General features: G+C 45.3%; 1 protein-coding gene across 2 annotated transcripts in view; it reads right to left on the minus strand.

Moving 5' to 3' along the window:
- Positions 1–13,247, minus strand: part of RERE (arginine-glutamic acid dipeptide repeats) — a 174,561-nt gene extending 161,314 nt beyond the window's left edge. For both annotated transcript variants that reach the window (XM_056508146.1, XM_056508144.1), the window contains exon 1: positions 12,927–13,247. The gene's annotated coding sequence lies outside the window, so the exon portion shown is untranslated. The remainder of the gene's footprint in view (positions 1–12,926) is intronic.

Here is a 13,247-nt window from a genome sequence, read left to right on the forward strand (position 1 = left end):
AACTCATGTTTCCAGAGCGTGGCCGTGCAGAATCACACAATGCAAGTTTGCCCTGTTGGTTTGAACAGCCGGGAGCTGCCCAAGCTGCCTGGCATCCATTATTAAAGGCGAGCAGATGTTGATTGCCACTGGAGCATCATTGTGGCTGCTCACACAGGCACCGTTCATCCTGCCCGGAATGAGGCCAGGCACCGCCTGCTCCGGGATCCAGCCCGGCCCCACAATGAGCGGCATTCACACTCGCTAATGGCTTTTGGTAACAGCAGAGACACCCGCTGTATTCTTCATCGCTGCCCGACCTATTTCACAGTTCATTCTAAACAGATTTGGGTGCATAAAATCATCCTAAGCGCTGCATTTAAAGACATTATCTCCCTAAGCACAGGATCCCTCCAACACCTCTCCTATATTGATTAAATGACCAACACAGCAAGGATTTACAAGTCCACTATAATAGAAACCATCTCCTCCAGCATCTGCTCATCAGTTCTTTGTGCTCCTTTATCCCCTCCACGCTCTAAGTGGTTTTCCATTCTTTAAAAAAATACATTTCTGGTCACACCATTAAGAGTATCACCAGAACGTAAGAGCGCCGAAAACACTGAAAACAATATTCTTCCACTCGATATTTCTAAACAACCAAACATCGCATTAAAAGAATAATAATAAAAAAGAAAATCACTCTGAAATATGGCCTGGTTTTGTCAGCTAGTGTAGATTTTAAAAGTCAGATGCTTGCATTTTACTTGTCTGCCATTACTGGCAAATTAAAGCTATGAACAAATGCTGCGTAGGCAACAAATAATTCTACTAACACGCCAACAATCACTTTAATCTCTTCCACTTAACAACTCATGAACCTTTTATGAACATAATCTTCTAAAAGGTAGCTGGTAATACAAGATAATCCCAGTACAAGTTTAATTAAAAATACAAACTACATATAGCTCCATGCTTACCAACTCTTTCAGGCTGAAGGAGCAGGAGTGGCTATTATTAATAGCTCCGTTAATCTGGCAAACTGAAGTGCACAGGAACATGCTAGAGAAGCATTCAACAGACCATTTCCCACTGAAAAAAGAGCCCTCACAAATTCTAACTTGCCTTAGCACAGCATTTAAACTCCCCCTGTTTTAAACAGTTGAACTAAAGCTTGCTTGCAGAGTTATGGATCCTACTTTTATAAAGAAAATCCAGTACAAGATTATTTATTGTTACAGGCAACAATGGAATTAATCAGAAACTAAAAATAAAAAAGCCATTTTCCTTTAGGAAACATAGAATTTGAGCCACTTGGCTGTCAGATAGAAGTCAACATAGATTTCATTTGACTGCCAAGAACCTTATTTGACTGGACATAAAAGACATTTGCTATTTTTAAACATACCTCATGTAATCATTTAACCAGAGCCCTGTAATTCAGACCGGGGAGCTCTTTCCACGTTCAAAAGCTGATCAGAGCACGAGTCTTTACAGTTCTGTTTAAGAGCTGGCTTCTTTCCAATAAATACAGTTTGCACTCCCAACTCCCCTAATAATCATCTGCACAGCTCTTTTCCCTTCTAAACCCAGGCAGAAATATTTTCAAGAGCCTGAGAGCGTCCAGAAAGCTTTTTGTGCTTACTCTGACACAGTCACTGCCTCATGGTGTGGCAAGCAGCAACCAGCCCAGGCAGGCCAGCACTGGCCACTGCAGGGACGCTCAGTGGGCACGGGTGTGTCCAACTCTCGCTGCTCTGGGAAGAATGAAATCCCAAATTTCCCTCTGCCCTGTGGTGCTAACAGCCAAACTGGCACAAACACAGAAGTGGCACCAAACTGTGGCCCAAACCTGAATCACTTTGTCACCTCAGCCACCAGGTAAGAAACTCTGAGCTTTACAGTTACTCAGGCACAGAAGGAATTCTCTTTAACATAGATGAGCAAATACATCTCTGATGAACTCTCCTGGCACACACAGAATGAAGTGATGTGTAGGTGAGCTGTGACATTCTTTTTGAGGAGCACATTCCCCAAACCTGTAAGTTTTCAGTGTTTTTTTCCATTTTCCTTCTGGATGAGACTGCGAGTGCTATGGTGAAAGGCACTGTGAGGGCTCTTTTTCACACCAAGAAAATAGCAAGAAATCCCATGATGGAGGAAAAAAGTGCACAAGCAAGCAAAATTAAACCTTGTGATCTAACATAGATTCCTTTAAACGTGTTTCAGCTCTGACACTTCACCGAGAACTAAAGGCATAGCAAATATTTTTGCCTCCTACAAGAGAGAATCAAATTTTAGACACAGCTGAATGAGTTACCACTACAGAGAAATGTGGGTTTCCTCAAGCTTGGGATCATCAAAAAAGGCAGGCTATACAAAGGCTTTGTCCTTTCAGGAACACACTCCACTAATGGCAGCAGACAAATGCAACTCCCCTGGATTTCCAGCTCCTGCAGGGCTCTGGGAGGGTGCTGGGGCTCAGAGCAAGGACTTTCACATGTGGAAGGCAACCCCTTCAGATGCTGCACTCCAAAAGCATTTAGCAGCTCTCTCCTCTTAAATGATTTGATGCATCTCACTACCCAGGGCTACCCCAAAAGTCAGGCTCCCAGTACACCCTTCATCTCCAAGCACTTTCTACTAATGTGAAAGCTTCCAATTCAGGCAGTGCTCAGTCCCCAGAGCACTCAAGGTTTGTTTTGATACCAGTGCCTTAAAGAATAAATTAAAAAAAAAAAAAAACAAAAACAAAAAACCACTAAAAATTGCACTGTGCTATAGAGACAACACTCACAGCCCTCCCTGACAGCCAATTTATCTGCAGTCCAAATTCAGAGCTAATCAAGTCACCAGAGCAAGCACATCAGGCACGTGCCACGCTCGGGAGCTCCTCCTGACAAACACTTAACATCTGCAGCCTTCTGAAACACCAGACATTTTTCCACAACTGCAGAAGTCAAACTGTGCTATGGATGACTGGCCCCTGAAGTCCTATTTCTGCAAGTAGGAACTGATGACCTGAGAACTGTGAACATCAAGGAACTAAGCAGGCAGCAATCTCCCAGGGATGCTTAAGGGATGCTACCCACTCAAAAATCCACTCCTTTCAAAATGTAAAGTATTTTCCTGAGCACTGAGGACAAGGGCTTTGCTGCTGCCAAGAGGTATTTTAAGGTACCTTTTAAGTCTGGTGTCTTTCTGTATTAATATAATGTGGAAAACGAATGCAGTGGACATCAAAAATAAAAATCCAATTAGAGAGGAAAAAAATAAGTCACATTCAGGAAATGAGGCAAACTCATGCACAGGCCTAAGGACACTCACAAGAGAAGGAAAACCTCCTACCCCAGCCATGCTCCCTGATAATTGTTTGAATTTAAGAAGTATTTTAGTTTTACTTGTGACACCAGCTCACTACAGCCACCACCTCGTCTCTAATCAGAGCCCAGACAGAAAGGCCACAGCAGCTTAAAAACACATCCAGGCACACAGAGAATAGACCTGGTTGGACTTCAAACAGAAACTTTAGATCACAGAGGGATCAGTGTTTCCTGCACTGCAAGTATTAATCTCTTCTGCCTAATTTTCCTCCCTGGAGCCCGCCCTTCCTCTCCCCAGGGAGGAGAGAACACAGATTTGATTCTTCATACACCGACTGGACCACAGACTGATTTAAAGAACCTTATTTAAATGAGGTGCAAATTATGTTCCTACTGAACTGGAGTCTAAAAAACATACTTTTATGAAAACCAAACATGTACATAGGAAATATCCCCCTGGCTCTCCTCAGCTTCCAATCAGGTGACTCCACCTCTTTCCATCCTGGAATTCAACATTCAGAACTTCATCTTTGTGCACCTGAAAATGAAATCCCAGCTCCAAGCAGTTTCAGGAGACAGAGAGAAGGTTCCTCAGAGAGACTTCCCAGTATTGAATGGGAAGTGCTCTCTGCAGAAGCCAAGAGCCCATCAGGAATAGGAGGGACCCCAAGGGCAGGACTCAGCACCAGGAATGCTCAGAGCTGTCCTGCCTCATCCTTCTGCTCCACTGAAAGCACAAATATATAAACCAAGGGCAAGATTATTCCTACAAGTCTTATTTTAAAGGCAAACTTGATCCAGGACAAGAATTACAGCATAAAAACCATGGAAAACAAAAAACCCAGAAATTTATTCTAAAACTTGTAAGGGAAAAAAAATTAATAGAGCTCAACTTTGGCATCTAACAGAAGAGGCATTTTAAAAACAATAAGAATAATTTCCATTCAATACCAAGGAATTAGATATTCTCTACAGCTGCTGCTATGGCAAGATCTGAAACTACTTTGCTATGGACATGTAATACCAAACAGATACATCAGGACACAAAATAACAAATGCCAAGATACAACACACAGTTGCCATCAGAATTAGGCTTTTAAGTAAAAGAAGAGCAAAAGTCTTAAACTGAAAGGTGCAGTGAGAACGTGGTGATCTGTGACACAGAACAGAGCTCAGTGATGTTTTGATGTAAATATACCATTATATTTATATATATATTTATATATATATATATATGTTTTTAACACATTAACTACTCGTTCACAATCAGTGAGAAAAGGAAACATCGTGTTTAACTAAGTTAAACACATTTTTAGATTAGCAGAGTAAACAGACACAGCAAATCAGCACTTTCTTATTGCCTACCAGCTATAAAAGGCCCTGATAACAAAGCACCCTCACACCTCTTTTGTAAGCAGGAGAACACAACTGCAATGAGTTACTTGGCTCAAGGTCATGCAATGAGTTTTGCCACTTTTTTAAATGGCTGGAGCACAATCCAAATACTGTGATGCCAACATCTAAATTCTTGTCAGGAATTAACAACCTGGAATCTTCCCGGGGTGTCTTGTCTGCCCGTGCCCTGACCCTCTATCATCTCCAGGAATTAACCATATAACCTAAATATAACATCCTCGGGATCTAATACAGGAAATGATCAAACAGTTCCCTGAGAATCCCCCCCAGCCTTCACCCCTCTCCAAGAACATCCAAGATGTTCCTCAGAACACAACACAGAGAAGTGTGAACGAAACTTCTGGGGACTCTCAAGACTTGACTAAACATACACAGAAGTAATTACATTCCACATCTTGCTAACTCGTACTTTGGGACAAAAGCTGTGCAAGGAGTTATTTGATGACTAATTAGCGCAGGGAAGAGCACGTTAATTGAGGCAGGGCTGCAGAGAGCAGTGGCAGACCCAGAGAACACCAGCAGCAGTTGCTCTGCTCACACTCCAAAGAGAAGCAGTTACACAATAAATCCCAACAATGAAGGACTGAGGCTATTCAGCATGAAGACAAGCAGGAAATAAGAATCAAATGGCTTTTTCCAGCCAGAAGAATGAGCAGATATGCTGTTTACAGGCTGTTTAACAAAGCCAGCCCTGCAAGGTGAGCTGTGACAGGCACTGAGACAGGGGAAAAAGAAACATCCTCAAACACTCACATGAATCACCAAAAAGCAGAGCAGGGAGAATCTCAAAGTCTACATGGGCAGAATTATGAAAAGAACCCGAGCAGAGGTACAAAATAAACATGTTACAAGTCACATACATTTTTAGTGACCTGCTAAAGGATGTGTGAGATACAGGAACGTGTCACTGATAAATCCAGAACCTCCCTATGAATGAGTACAATTAAAAAACAACCTTCAGATTACCAGACTGTGTGCACCACTGCTTTTTCACCCACTGCCCTCCAACAGCTCAGAACTCTGGTGAAGCATTCAAACAGCAGCCAGGACTGTTCCAGCAAAGCAGAAGAGAACCTGGATTCTGCCTCAATTTTTTTCCCAAGAGCAAGGTTTCCCTGCTCAGCCACAGACAGGAGGGGCAAATCAAGGGGACAAGTCAGTTATTTCCTGGGGAGTTCCCAGCTGGGCATGTGGCTCACAGGGATCTCTAAGTGTACAGGTAAATAGGTTTGTTGAATCATTGAGTCAAGGCTCTCATCTGAAGGGTTCATGTTGGAAGGCAAGTAACATAATTCAGTGGTTTAAGGAGCAGTCAGAGCCAGGTCTATTAAGTTTCATGAAAATGAATGACCTTAGAGACATAAATTAGATTTCCTGCATCTCACTCCCAGTTTGTAAAAATGAGGATTAAGTGTTTAAGTCTCCTGCACTGACCTCATTAGAAGATCTTTAAGGGAGACACTGCATTCCTTCTTACCCAGGCTGTACCCCCTGGCACGGCAGCACCAGGTACCACAGGACACACAGCCACAGGGAAATTGTGCTTCATCCACCTAAAGCAGGAGGTGCTCTGATGAACCTCTGTTCTTTCTTCATTCAAAGCCCATCTGAAGGTCCTCATTGTGTGACACCACCGTTTTTTACTGGGTTTGTCTCAGGGAATACAACCCTTAAAGCACTAGAATTCCATGATCTACAGAACTTTCTTCTTCCACACTCATGACTCTTTTCATGTAAACATATTCCAGTCCCTTGTGGATGCTGGCATCAGCAGACTACTCCCATATATGCACTTGTTTAAGAAGACCCATAATCCTTAAACACATATATTTAATAGCTTTGATATTTAGCACAAAGCTGCTGATCACCTAACAGCCTATAATGCATAGTTAATTACTAACTGAATTTGCCATTTTCTTTAAACCAGGGAATAAACTGGTTGCCAAAACGGTAAGCTTTGAGAGAAACCATCATATTCTGGATTAATTCTCTATTTCACCACACCAAAACACTCAAGTCTAGATCATCCTGCTTTACATTGCAATGCAACCACATAATTACTATAGGTGCTCAGGTTTAAATCATGGTGCAGTCCCACCAGCTCCTTCCAGACCACTGTGATCTCAGCAGCAACAGAGAAAAAGCCTCTCTGGCTTAGTTGCTGTTAAAATTTTAAAGATATTAGCTGAAAGGAGACCATGTGTCAGTTTGTGCAATACATGGGTGGTTGTGGAACAGGCAGTGCTGAAATGTGCTGAGCCAAGCTCTGAGTGCTGAGCTCCCAGGAGTCAGAGGCACTGGGAATGAAGTGTCCAGAGCCATTTCCTAAAGCACAGACACAGAAGAGCTGCTGGAAGTCACCAGTCCTTCAGGGAAGGAAAAGTGGCACCTTCCACGTGCTGCCACGGCAGGGAACACCTGCTGCATGTCTAACACTGACATTTGTGGGGAAAATGGTATAAACACACACACACATTCATATCAGACCAAAGAAAAGCTGGGTTTCTAAAAGTTTTAACAGTGACTTCTCACTGGTGAGAAATTCTGCTCCTTACTGGTTTTATTCATTTTTAGTACACAACAAGAATGTTTTCCCTATGTATTTTACCAGCAGTTGGAGGAGATGCCTGCTCCCAGACCAGTTGACACTGACAATGCTTCCAAAGAGCTCCAAAAAAAAGAAGAATCTGCAGGAAGATGGGCCCAGTGCCCAATAACTTGTCTGCTTCCACCCCACACCAGTTGGCCACATGAAAAGGACCAACATAAAGGAGACACTGCTCATCACCCAGACAGAAATATTTATTAGCACTGGATGACACAACTTCCTTTCTTTTTCTTTATCCCCTTTCCTCAGAGAAAACAAACTTCCCTAATTCACCTCAGTTCCCCCTTCCCCCCTCCCCAATTCCCTCCTTCTCTTATTTCCTGCCAGTAACTTGAAGTGCATAATGAATTTCCAACCAGCCTGCCACGACAGTCATCTCAGCAATAACCAACATTCCTGAAAGTTTTGTGCAAGCCAGCAGATGGATAGGAAAAAACTCTCTAATTAATTACATCCCCAGTAAGGCATGGCCAGACAGAAAGCAGCATTTGGGGTTTTGCTTGGCAGCCAGGAGCCCGTAGGCACAGCCATGTTATTGCCCACTCAACTGTTAGGAAGGACAGTGGAAAAAAGAGGATTTCACTGGCAACAAGGATGAAGAAGCAAACTTCAGGACTTACAAGCTTCTGTCTCCTCAGCAGAAACACTAAAACAGAACCTTCATCAGTTCAGATCAGGAAAATAAATTTACACTCTAACCCTCACTGCCTGTACTAGAAAAGAACACCCATCACCATAAAAGAGAAATCCTGCTACATATTTGAAACAGGCCAAAATTGACTCTCAGTACCAGGGATTAATAATACCACGGTAACTTTTTTTTTTATTACAGACAAGTAGATGAAATACATAGATTAACTAAAACCTCAAAATTAACGAGCACTCATTTCCTTCCACTTATCCTGAATCTTATAACGTGAACTGGCCTCTCATTTGTGTTCTGTAGGAAGAACAAAAGACAACCTACACAGTCAGAGAACAGCCTATTTTTCAGAAACTCAATCATCAAAACTTACTTTTTAATCTATCAAATTTATGCAATACCTAAAGTGATCCACATTTTCAGAATTGCACTTCTAACATAATTAAGATGCCAAATGCAAATAGAACTCTTTCTGTCTGGAATCCAGACAAACACCAGCAGCTCCGACACAGCGCATTCCAAACACACGTTTCTAAGAATTCCAGAGGGGAAAAAAAAAAAAAAGGAAAAAAAAGGGTGATCATTACCCCCGCTGGGCACAGAGGGAAAAGTGATGTTTGTATCCTCCTAGTTTCACTTTTCTCTAGGTCAGCTACAATTCTGGGTGCTCAGTGAACTAACAAACATTTGCATTAAAAAACAAACCCCAAGCTGAAGCACACAACACCTATTGAGGCAGGCACAGCCAGGCTAATATTTCGATCTGTTTGTGCTTTTCAGTCCCTTCCAGGCAGCCCTTGGCCCTGTGGGCTGCGAAGGCAGAAGGAGCCAGTGCAGCATTCAGATCTTGTTTGCTCCTTTGTTCCCCCATCAGCCTCTCTGAAAGGAGCAGTTGGGCACAGCCACCAACATTAGCAAAGCCTGTGTAAAACGCTGCTGGCAAACCCACAGCCAGAGCACAAAGCTGCCTTGTGGATCCTGCTCCCCAGCACCTCCATCACTCCAAGGAGGACACGGATTCTCTCCCCAGCAGCTTGCTGGAAAAGCCATTCCCAAAGTGCAGCTGATGATGCTCAGCTCCCAGTGCCACCTTCCCTCACACACCTCCTTGCTCCAACAAACCAACTCCACAGCACCAACCTGCAAACCTCATTGCAGGCAGCTTTAAAAAAAAAGCACATTAAATAAACAGGTTTCAAATCAATAGGGGGTTTGTTCTGTTATGGTTCAAAGACAGGTTTCACTGAAAAATATGCTGTATTTTAAGCCTATTGATTTAAATTTAAGCTCTGAGCTAAAATCAGAGAGTATGCATCCCTTTAAGTCAAGCAGGATGATTTGTTTCGACTTCATGCAACTGAGACAACTGCAATATATAGCAAAACCAGAGTGAAAAATAGCTGAACATTAAAAATAGTCCAGCCAGGATGCCACTTAAAAGAACCCCAAATACCACTTCATTAGAAACTTAGAGTTGGTTGTTTTGAGTTTGTTTGGGTTTTTTAATGGTTAACTCCAACCCCAGCCACCCCTTTTTAATTTATGCCCTTGCTCCCTCATTTCAGGATCACATAATAACTAATTGTTTTCCAATTGTCATTATTTTTCCAACTAGAAATGAAGCACAATTCGGGCACTGTTCACACAGCAGGAGCAGAGTGTAACCTGGCACTGAGGCTCCCAGGGTCCTTATAGCCCTGCCAGGAGGACAAGGCACCTTCTGCAGGGCCATTCCCCCTCCACCAACACCCCCAGCTAAATTCTGTGTGCTCCTGCACACCTGGGTCCCCTCCCTCTCCCAAAAGTGAAATAAATTCTTTATGGGTGAAACAACCACTCGGCATGGCTTCAACAGAAAGATGTATTTTGGAGCTGTGAGAATAAATTTACAGATTGGGTGTTATTTTAAAAAAGTCAGTTCTTAAACCACAACATCAAAATGCCCTTTTTCTCACCTAAACTGCAACCAGTGTTAACAATTACAGGATCACAGCATCTCCTCAGCTGGAAGGGACCCATGAGGATCAGAGTCCAGCTCTCAGCCCTGCACAGACACCCCAAAATCCCAGCCTGGGCACGCCTGGCAGCAGTGTCCAAATGCTCATGGAGCTCTGGCAGCCTCAGGACTGTGCCCAGCACCCTCTGGGGGAAGAACTTTCCCTAAAATCCAACCCAACCCTCCCCTGGCACAGCTTCATAAGTTCACAGCTTCAAAAATCACACACACCACATCTCTCCAAACCCATGAATGTTGTCACTTACTCACCCTTTGCTGTAGCAGCCCTGAATCTGCACCCACAACCCCCACCAAGGCAAAACAAATCTCTGGATGCAGAGAAATCACTTCTTGCTAAGCAGGAATGACTGCTGAGGGCAGGTCTGTCTCTCCTGTCCCACTCACCTTTCCTGCCCAGGAAATGCTCCTTGTTAGCACAGCAGCAGCAGGAGCTTTGTCCAGGGGCAGAGTTACCCATCCCAATCCCTGCACAGCACAAATTCACATGGCACAGGAATCCCAGAGCTACAGAGAGGCAGCACAGGTGTTTCACTGCACCTCTCTGAACTCACACACAGCATTCATGCAAACAACAGCCACAGTCTCCGGCCACACCAAAGCTGGGAGTGGGAGAAAAATACCCAAAAAGTGTCCTCAACCCAGAGGCAACCACCATATTTTATTCAGGTAAGGAAAATGAAGTCATCTACCCCAATTACACGCTGAAGTCAGCTAAAGAGTCAAACCCAAAACTCAGAGACCTCATGATTAAACGATGACAGTCACTGTTTCCTGTTTTCCAAAGGATTCAGCACACTGGCAACTTCAGCTCAACAACCACATGATTTTTCACTCCTTTCTGCACACCTCAGCATCACCAGCCAGCCAAGTGAGATTTCACCACACCTCAGCAGCCTAACAACCCAAAATCTCAACCCTTGAGCAGCAACTGCTCTTTTACACCCTGAGCACCAGGGAGGAGGAAGGGGCCGCACTCAGTGATGTTCTGGGTCCCCTCCAGCACCACACATCCTACAATTCTACAGCTGGTCTGGGCCTTTTCACAGATGCTGCTGGAAAAACAAAAGCCTGAAACAATCACCAGGAAGGGAAACCGTGTATACACTGAAGTCAACCTCTGCACTTCCTCTTGCTTTTGTCATCCCGAGGCTTTCATGTGACGTGCGGTGCCCCGACAGCAGTTTCCCCTGCACACAGGGCAGCCCGGGGAGCAGCAGGCTGCGCTCCCAGCCGGCTGCGGGGCCGTGCAGGGTCCGGCCGGTGAAGTCGCTCAGGTTCAGTGCAGTGACTTCCGAGCTCAGCTCACCTCGCGTGCTCCCGCTCCGTCCGCTCCACCGGGCAGAGCGCACTCGCGGTGCTCGGGCGCCCTTCAGCTGCTCCTGCACCGCTCTCCTGCTCCTGCCGGGCACCCAAAGGCCGTGCTGGGGAGCGGGAAGGGGCAGCAGCCGCTGCTGGGGCTTTATCCGCCCCGGCTCCGCCGAAAAAGGCGCCGTGCGAGGGAGCGGAGTCCCGGAGGCGGCGAGCGCACAAGAACAATGAGCTCGCAGCCCGGGCATTGTGTGCAGCCACCTCCTGCTCCTGCCTCCGAGCGCGGCCACAAACACCCAAAATCGCTGCTGGGCCCCGGCAGGCACGGCCACCGACCCCCTCCGCCATCCGTGGGGCAAAGTGGCAGCAAAACCAGGAGGAGACGTCTTTACCAGAAGTGCTTTTATTATCGTAGAAACGTTTCCACGCCTCTTAACCACCATGGATTTCTCAATTCTAAAGGAGCTGGGTATTAAAGAAAAAAAAAAAAAAAAAAAAAAAAAAAGAAAAGAAAAGAAGACCCCAAAATGTTTGCCTAGCAATACCAGAACAACAACAAAATGCTGTACATTGCACATTATTCAAAAATTTCACGTGTGCCTTTCACAACCAAGAATTACTTCTTTTGACAGTGTTCATTTTTATCTGGTTAAACCCCACATTTTAGAACAGGCATACTACCTGAATTGTCACTTCAGATCTGTTCTGAGAAAGCATTTTTACTGAATTCTAACAGGATGAACTAGTGCATGAGGCTCCTCAATTCAGCTGCACTGGGGCACAAACAAAATAACACCTTTGATTTCAATAATTGGCCAATGTAAGCCAGGAGTAAACAGCTATCAGACAGCAGCCTGCTGACTGCATAAAAACCTTCTGAGCTCCTCATCTCCAAGAACGCTGCTGCTTCGAGGAAAAACTCAACATAAGAACTCAGCAAACCAAAATAACTACAAGCAGCCTGTAAAAATAAATCTAAGGGCAGAGACACCTCAACAATGAATCATATTGTTTTCTTCCCAGCAATTTCTTGAGCAGCCAGTTTCAGCAATGAAGCCTCTAATGTTGTCTACCTCCTACTACTTTCCTGATTCTGGGCATCTTCTTTTCACGCTTTAGAAAGAGAAATGGGAACAAAACAAAACAAACGAAAGAGGGGAAAAAAAAAAAAAAAAGAAAGAAGAAAGAGAAAACCCCACCCCTTTCTATGCTATTGAAAATGTTATGATTAAATCAATTTGCATAAAATCTTCATTTCAGGATTCCATACCTACACACATGAAAGCAAGTGTGCCTTTTAAACGGCTAAGTCGTTCTCCCGTGTGCGTGCATTTAAATCATATATAAGTCGTACACCCTCTTTATTTGGATGGTTAACAAGTTAAGCCTTTTTTCTAAGCACATTATTATTCTATGGAGCATCAGCAGACACGGCAGACGAGCGGTAAAATAAAGAAATAAATAAAGAAACGCGGCTAAAACAAACAAATCACCCCAAACACGCACACACACCGAGCCCAGCCCCGGCAGGCACAACTCCGCCGAGGCGCCCGGTGCCCCCGCGGGAGATCCTCCCTCCCCGCGCTCCCCGGGGGCGGCCGCGGCCTCTCCCCGCCACCGCGGCCCACCCACCTCGGCGGGCTCTACACCATCCGCGGCGGCTCCGGGGCGCTGCCGGGACAAAGCGGCGGCGGCGGCGGCGGTGGCGGCGGCGCGGGGGGGAGCGAGCGGCGGGGAGCCCGCGCGGTGCCTCAGCAGCGGCAGCCCAGGGGCATCTTCCCGGTGAACAAGGAGGGGACGGAGGAGGAGGAGGAGGAGGAGGAGGAGGAGGAGGAGGAGGAGGAGGAGGAGGAGGAGGAGGAGGAGGAGGAGGAGGAGGAGGAGGAGGAGGAGGAGCGGCCGGTCCCGCGCTGCCCCCGCCCGCCCCTGCCCTCGCGCACGCACGCACCGCGG

The sequence above is a fragment of the Oenanthe melanoleuca genome, chromosome 21 (genome assembly GCF_029582105.1).
Source record: "Oenanthe melanoleuca isolate GR-GAL-2019-014 chromosome 21, OMel1.0, whole genome shotgun sequence".
Lineage (NCBI taxonomy): Eukaryota > Metazoa > Chordata > Aves > Passeriformes > Muscicapidae > Oenanthe > Oenanthe melanoleuca.